This window comes from Colobus angolensis, unplaced genomic scaffold (assembly GCF_000951035.1).
Source record: "Colobus angolensis palliatus isolate OR3802 unplaced genomic scaffold, Cang.pa_1.0 Scaffold113, whole genome shotgun sequence".
NCBI classification, from domain to species: domain Eukaryota; kingdom Metazoa; phylum Chordata; class Mammalia; order Primates; family Cercopithecidae; genus Colobus; species Colobus angolensis.
Genome location: NW_012112364.1, coordinates 3,578,608 through 3,584,878, shown reverse-complemented (window position 1 = coordinate 3,584,878; position 6,271 = coordinate 3,578,608). Strand labels below are relative to the sequence as shown.

General features: G+C 46.4%; 1 pseudogene; it reads right to left on the bottom strand.

The window, feature by feature from the left end:
- Positions 1 to 912: 912 nt before the first annotated feature.
- On the bottom strand, positions 913 to 6,271 carry LOC105524053 (annotated as a pseudogene).

Genomic DNA, 6,271 nt, shown 5'->3' with positions numbered 1-6,271 from the left:
TTTTTTTGTTTTCCATTTGCTTTGATCTTCCTCCATCCCTTTATTTTGAGCCTATGTGTGTCTTTGCAAGTAAGATGGGTCTCCTGAATACAGCATACTGATGGCTCTTGACTGTTTATCCATTTTGCCAGTTAGTGTCTTTTAATTGGACCATTTAGCCCATTTACATTTAAGGTTAATATTGTTATGTGTAAACTTGATCCAGTTCTCCGCAGAGACCAGGCCCCGGCCCGCACTGCCGGGCACTTCCAGGCACAGCTCTGGCTGCCAAGTCCACCTGGACCCCGGCTGAGATTAGAGAGGCCTGGAGAGGTGCAGGGGTGCACAGAGAGCATGGCCTGTGGTCGCCATGGTGCCTGTTGGTCTTGTGGAGATGGATGCTCCTCCGGGTCAATCTCTGCCTTTTCCGGGTCGCCCTCAGTGTCGCTGCTGAAGAGGCCTCCCTCCTCCTGGTCCTTGCTGTGCAGGTCGCAACGTCACCGCGTTCTCCTTGAGGTGCCGGTGGGCGTTGGCGAAGCTGGTGGAGACTGGCGTGAGGGTCATCATGGGCAGGGAAGGGTCTTCTCCTTCCTGAATTTGGAAAGCCAGGCCAAGGCCCTCGTTCTCTCCCAGAGAGCTGTGCTCCATCCGCGGGCCTGCCTGCGCGTGGGGAGAGCGGGGAGGCGGGGACAGGAGACCTGAGCCCCTGGGCGCCTCTCCCACCTGTCCCAGTCCCAACACTGGACCTCTTCAGATTCCTCGCAGAGAGGCCTCGTTCCCAGGCCGGAGGCGCCGCGCAGCGGTGAAAGCCGCCTTCGCAGCCCGCAGGCGACCAATGGGTGCCGTTGGCTTTCGCCCGGAGGAGGGGACAGGCGTTTGGGCACTGGCTGCGGTGGAGCGGGGCGGGGGGTAGCTGTGGGGGTCGTGCGGTGGTTATGGAGGGGGCTCCATCCGCCAGCCCTGCGCTCTGGGCGAGCTGGGGAGACCGGAGTTTTTCCCCAGCACGGAGCCGCGCAGGCCGGCGACCTCGCCCCAGGGCTCTACTGCTGGGACAGCGCCCGCGGCGCCGCTCCCGCCCCTCTTCAGCGCAGTCTGCGCCTCTCGCTGGGCCTCGCCAGCTCGCAGTGCGCGTTTATGCTGCGGTAAACGCACTGAAGGAACGCACAGCTTATCTAATAGGGTTTTGAACTGATTTTCGGTATGCCAGCTGGGGTGTGCTTTGCCCAATTCTGATCCTGTTTCCAGAGAACACAGCTGCTTAGACAATCTGTTATCTTCGTGTCCTGCCTTCCTTTTGACGCCAGAACATCCCAGAGATCAGGGGCCTCTCCCATGCCCTGGAACCATCCTCTCACTGTACTGCTCTTCTTTGGTGCCAACAACAGAGCTCCCGAAGGCAGGCCTGGATCAGTGGGGACTGGGGCCCTGCAGTGAGATGGAGCAAGGCAGAGCGACCCTTGGGAGAGGGGCATGGGGCGGCCCTGTGCTTCAGACTCAGCACCCTGTGGCTTGAGGAGGTGACACTGTGTCGACGTGCGTGTGAAGGGAGGACGGCTGAAGGTACATGCCGTCCCCGGGACGTCACAAACTCCGCGGACGCGCGTCCCACCCGCGCGCACGCGCAGCAGGGGCCTTAGCTACGGCGGGGCAAGGCGAGGCAAGGCTCGCTCCCTTCTGGGCGAGCAGGTGCGAGGCGCGCGCCATGGAACGGCCCTTAGATGAGTTTCGGTTTGCGCCCAAACTGCCGCCCTGGCGGCCCAACGCAGCATTTCCAGCCAGGACGCATAAACCTCGGGAGAGAAGGTGGAAGCCCCAGCGACTGTAAAGGCAGCCCCCGGCTGACTAAAGCTGTTCTTGGTACGGAAACCGAGGCCCCAGTGCTCGGGCCCTACCCAGTCTGGTTCAGGTGAAAGGAGGGAAGCCTCGGCCGGGTACCGGCGTCAGAGCCACAGTCGGACCTGGCCCTGCTGCCGGGGCGGGTCTGCTGGGCCTCCCTCCCGCTCCGGGCTAGACCTGACGTCTCCTGCCTCTCGCGTCCCCTCTGATCTGGACTTTAACATTTTCTTTCCAACCCGCGAACCACGCAGCTCTGGATTCCAGGCAGGAAGCGAGGGTCAGGGTCCTGAAAGAAAGCACCCCTGTCCTTGAATTATTCACCCCGAATTGAATTATCATGACACCCTGTGGCTTTGGGAAACCTCTCCACAACCAAGTGGAGCCACAGCCCTCGGCTAATGAGGGCAGAAGGTCGAATTAGATACTGATCAAAAGTGGCAGTAATTAAGCCTTCGTTTGATTTACACCTGGGGCACATGCGGCTCGTAGCCCAGATAGCCTGTGACTTAGAAATGGGTTTGAATAGAAAATCTACAAAAGTGTGTTAGCTGTAACTGCCGGTGGTGGCAGAAGCTTGTTCAATAGTGAATGTTAAAGACAAAAACAACAAAAAGGATTTAGTGTAACCTTTTCACACGTAATTTAATTATTTTGGTAATCTCTTATTTTGCAGATTTAATTTGCATCCTTTTGTGTTTTCATTTTGTTTTAACTCACGAGTAAAATGGTAAGGTGACTTGCAGTGAGACTGAAATGTCTACGTGGAGATACAGGACAAAACATATCAAGGGATAAGTGTTTTGCAACAATCTGTGCCTAGGGTTTGTTCCTCACAAGTGTAATAAGAACTGAAAGTTTTTTATTTTTTATTTTATTTTATTTATTTATTATTATTATTATTATTTTTTGAGACAGACGCTCACTCTGTCGCCCAGGCTGGAGCGCAACGAATGGCGTGATCTTGGCCACTGCAACCTCTGCCTTCCAAGTCCAAGCAATTCTCCTGCCTCAGCGTCCCGAGTAGCTGGGAGGTACACACCAGGTAGTGTGCCACCATGCCCAGCTAATTTTTTTGTACTTTTAAAATAGAAACAGGGTTTCACCGTGTTGGCCAGGCTGGTCTTGAACTCCTGACCTCAAGTGATCCGCCCGCCTCAGCCTCCCAAAGTGCTGGGATTATGGGTATGAGCCATTGCGCTCAGCCAAGATTCCTTTTAAAACTAAAATGTACTGGAAGAGAAGTGTACCTTGCTCACCTTAAAATTATTTCCCTTAAGTTCATCTATTTTTGCACAACATTTGATATGAGGGAATTTTTGAAAATTACTGAACCTATTGTTACTCAATTTTGATTTGATATTCTTAACAATATATGGGATTCCAGCTGACTTGCAGAAAGGTGAAAAGAGGGCAGCAGCACAGTTCAAACATTAGAACATTAGAACTTGCTTTTTTCTTTTCTTTTTTTTTCCTGAGTCTCACTCTGTCATCCAGGCTGAAGTGCTGTGGTGTGATCTTGGCTCACTGCAACCTCCCCTCCCGGATTCAAGCAATTCTCCCACCTCAGCCTCCCAAGTAGCTGGGACTACAGGTGTGTACCACCAAACGCAGCTGGTCTAGAACTTTCTGAGTGAAACAATTGCTTAAGATTTTAGAATCAATTTCCCTTATTCTTTTTCTCTCTGCGGTTAAAAAGCAATGAGCTTTTGACTATATGCCTCATTTCAAAAGGAATATGAGATCATTGAGTTGGAACCCAGAGAAACTGAACTCAGAGAAAACTTCCATTATCATGAACCCAAAAGCTGATGGCCAGACAAAAGGATGAGAGGAAATGCTGGACCTCCAGTTTGTTATTAATTGCTCTTTTTTGTTTTGTTTTGTTTTTATTGAAGTGGAGTCTCTCTCTTTCACCCAGGCTGGAGTGCAGTGGTGCAATGTCGGCTCACTGCAACCTCTGCTATCCAGGTTCAAATGATTCTTGTTCCTCAGCCTCCCAAGTAGCTAGAACTACGGGCGTGTGATACCATACCTGGGTAGTTTTTTTCTATTTTTGGTAGAGATGGGGTTTCACCATGTTGGTCAGGCTGGTTTCAAACTCCTTACCTTAGGTGATCCACCTGCCTTGGCCTCCCAAAGTGCTGGGATTACAGGCGTTAGTCACCGTGCCTGGCCAATTGCTCTGTTTTTCATAAGGGACTCTGCCTTAAGCTCATTTTCATTGACTTATCATTTCTGGGTTTGCTGTGGTGTGAAAATTCTCATTAATTTTTTTCTTCAGATTATCTCTAGTTCAGAAAGAAAAATTTAAAAATATAATTTATAAATCATGTGACATAATTTTGATGGCATACTGTGGCCTGTCAGAGATTTCTTTAACATTCCTTTTTGTTTGTTTAGTTTTGGCTTTTGGTTTAAAGAGTTTGTTGAAACATGATTTGTATACTATAGAATTTATCTGTTTTAACATACAGTTCAAAGATTATTAGTAAATTTACTGAGTCACGCAACCATCACTGCAGTCCAACTTTAAAACATTTTCATCATTCCAAGAAGATGCCTCATCCCCATTAACAGTCACTACACATTTCCAGCCCCAGCCCTATGCAAACATTAATCTACTTTCTGTCTCTATACATTTGTGTATTCCAGATGTTTCCTGTAAATGGAATTATACAGTATGGTAAACATATTTTTCATCTACTTATTTTTATATTCAACTAGGTTCAACATGTAGCCATAACCAAATATTTAAATTTTCTCTCTGGAAGCTTGAAAATATTTATTTTTCTTGATACTTACTTCTCCTGATTTCTGTTTTCTGTACCGAAACAGTCTTTTAAATGATTGCATTCATTGATTAATTCCTTATTTTTCTCTTCTAGCAGACCTTCTTTTTCACTGTCGAAACAGCACCCTTGGATATTAATTACTATTTGTTCATTATCCCCTTTCTTAGGAGCACCATCTAGTTGCTGTTCAAGCAACAGATTTTCATGTTGTAGTTGAGATATCCACTCCTCTAATAGTCTTGCTTTGCTTTAGTTGATGCTGTGTTGCTTAGGTCCTTTGGCACACTTTTTTGTTTGTTTGTTTTTTGTTTTTTTGAGGTAAAAGATAACAATTAGTTACCGAACAACTTTCTAAAGCTGGAATTAAATTCAATACCCTAAAAAGTAAACTCCATGAGACAAGAAGTTCTCTCATAATTTTGTATTGTTCAGACAGCCAAATTAAGTCATCAAGGCCATCTCTAAAATGTGTTCGCTTTTTGACCTTTTTCTTTCGATGCCTTCTTTGCAGGCCCGTCATACTTTCTCCTTCCTAGGAAATTGCTGATGGTAAGTTTTCGCACCTTGTCTTTGTTGCATTGATCCATCATCATCGTCAGCAGATGTACTATTATATAGGTTTTCTGGTACTTCTATTTTTTTTTTTTTTTTTACTTTTGTGCTTCTTCCTCCTTCAACCTGTGGTTATTTATTTTCACTTTTCTCAGGCCTTTCTTGTTCTTCCTCTGAAGTCACTTCTTTGTTCTGCTCTAGACGTTTGTACATCCTTTCTTTTTCCTGCATTCTTCACAACAGACTCTTCCGTTTCAGTGGTAGGCTTCAAGGAAAGATGTTTTACAGGAGGCCCTGCTCCTTTGACTATATTTTTTCTTCTTTTTTATATGAAGATTCAAGTAAAGACTCTGAAGCAGTCTCAGGGTTATATACTACTTGGTAGTAAAAGTCAAGTCTTCATTATCTAGTTTACGGCACGAATCAACACACAGTTCTTTGAAATACTTAATGCAGATTCGTCAGAACTCCCTGAATCTTCTGCACTTGCTCCTCCTTTTTTCAAACTTGCATTCTTAGATGCTTCTGGATTGTCATTTTGAAGACCATTTTCAAGTATCTTCTTTTTATGTTGCAAAATTTGTTGTTGAATGCTAGTCAAAGCACCAGAAATAGCATAATTGTTTGCTGTCTGTACATACATATTTTGAATAAAGACAGTAATATTTTGTTGAAGAATGCCGACTATACCTAACGAGCCATAATGTACAGCAGACATGAGGACTGTTCCTCCCAACCTATCAACAGCATGTACATTTGCTTGTTTCTTCACCAAAAATTCCAGCATTTGCTGTCTTTTGCAAACTGCAGCAAGTAAACGTGGTGTGTTTCCATCATTGTTCAGCACTTCAATATCCATATCACGGGAAAGTAGGTTTTCTACCAGGAATATCCTCTCATGATAGGACAGCACAGTGGAGAGCAGCGTTGCCGTAGATAGCCACGTTCCAGCAGAATGATGCCACAAATCTCTTCCTGGCGATGTACAACCTTCTCAAAAGCATCCCATTTTGTTTATCACCAATGTCAATGTGGTATTTTCAGTTCACCAGGAGAGTCCCCACTTCCACATGGCCATTGGCACAGGCCAAATGTACAGCAGCCCTGTCCAT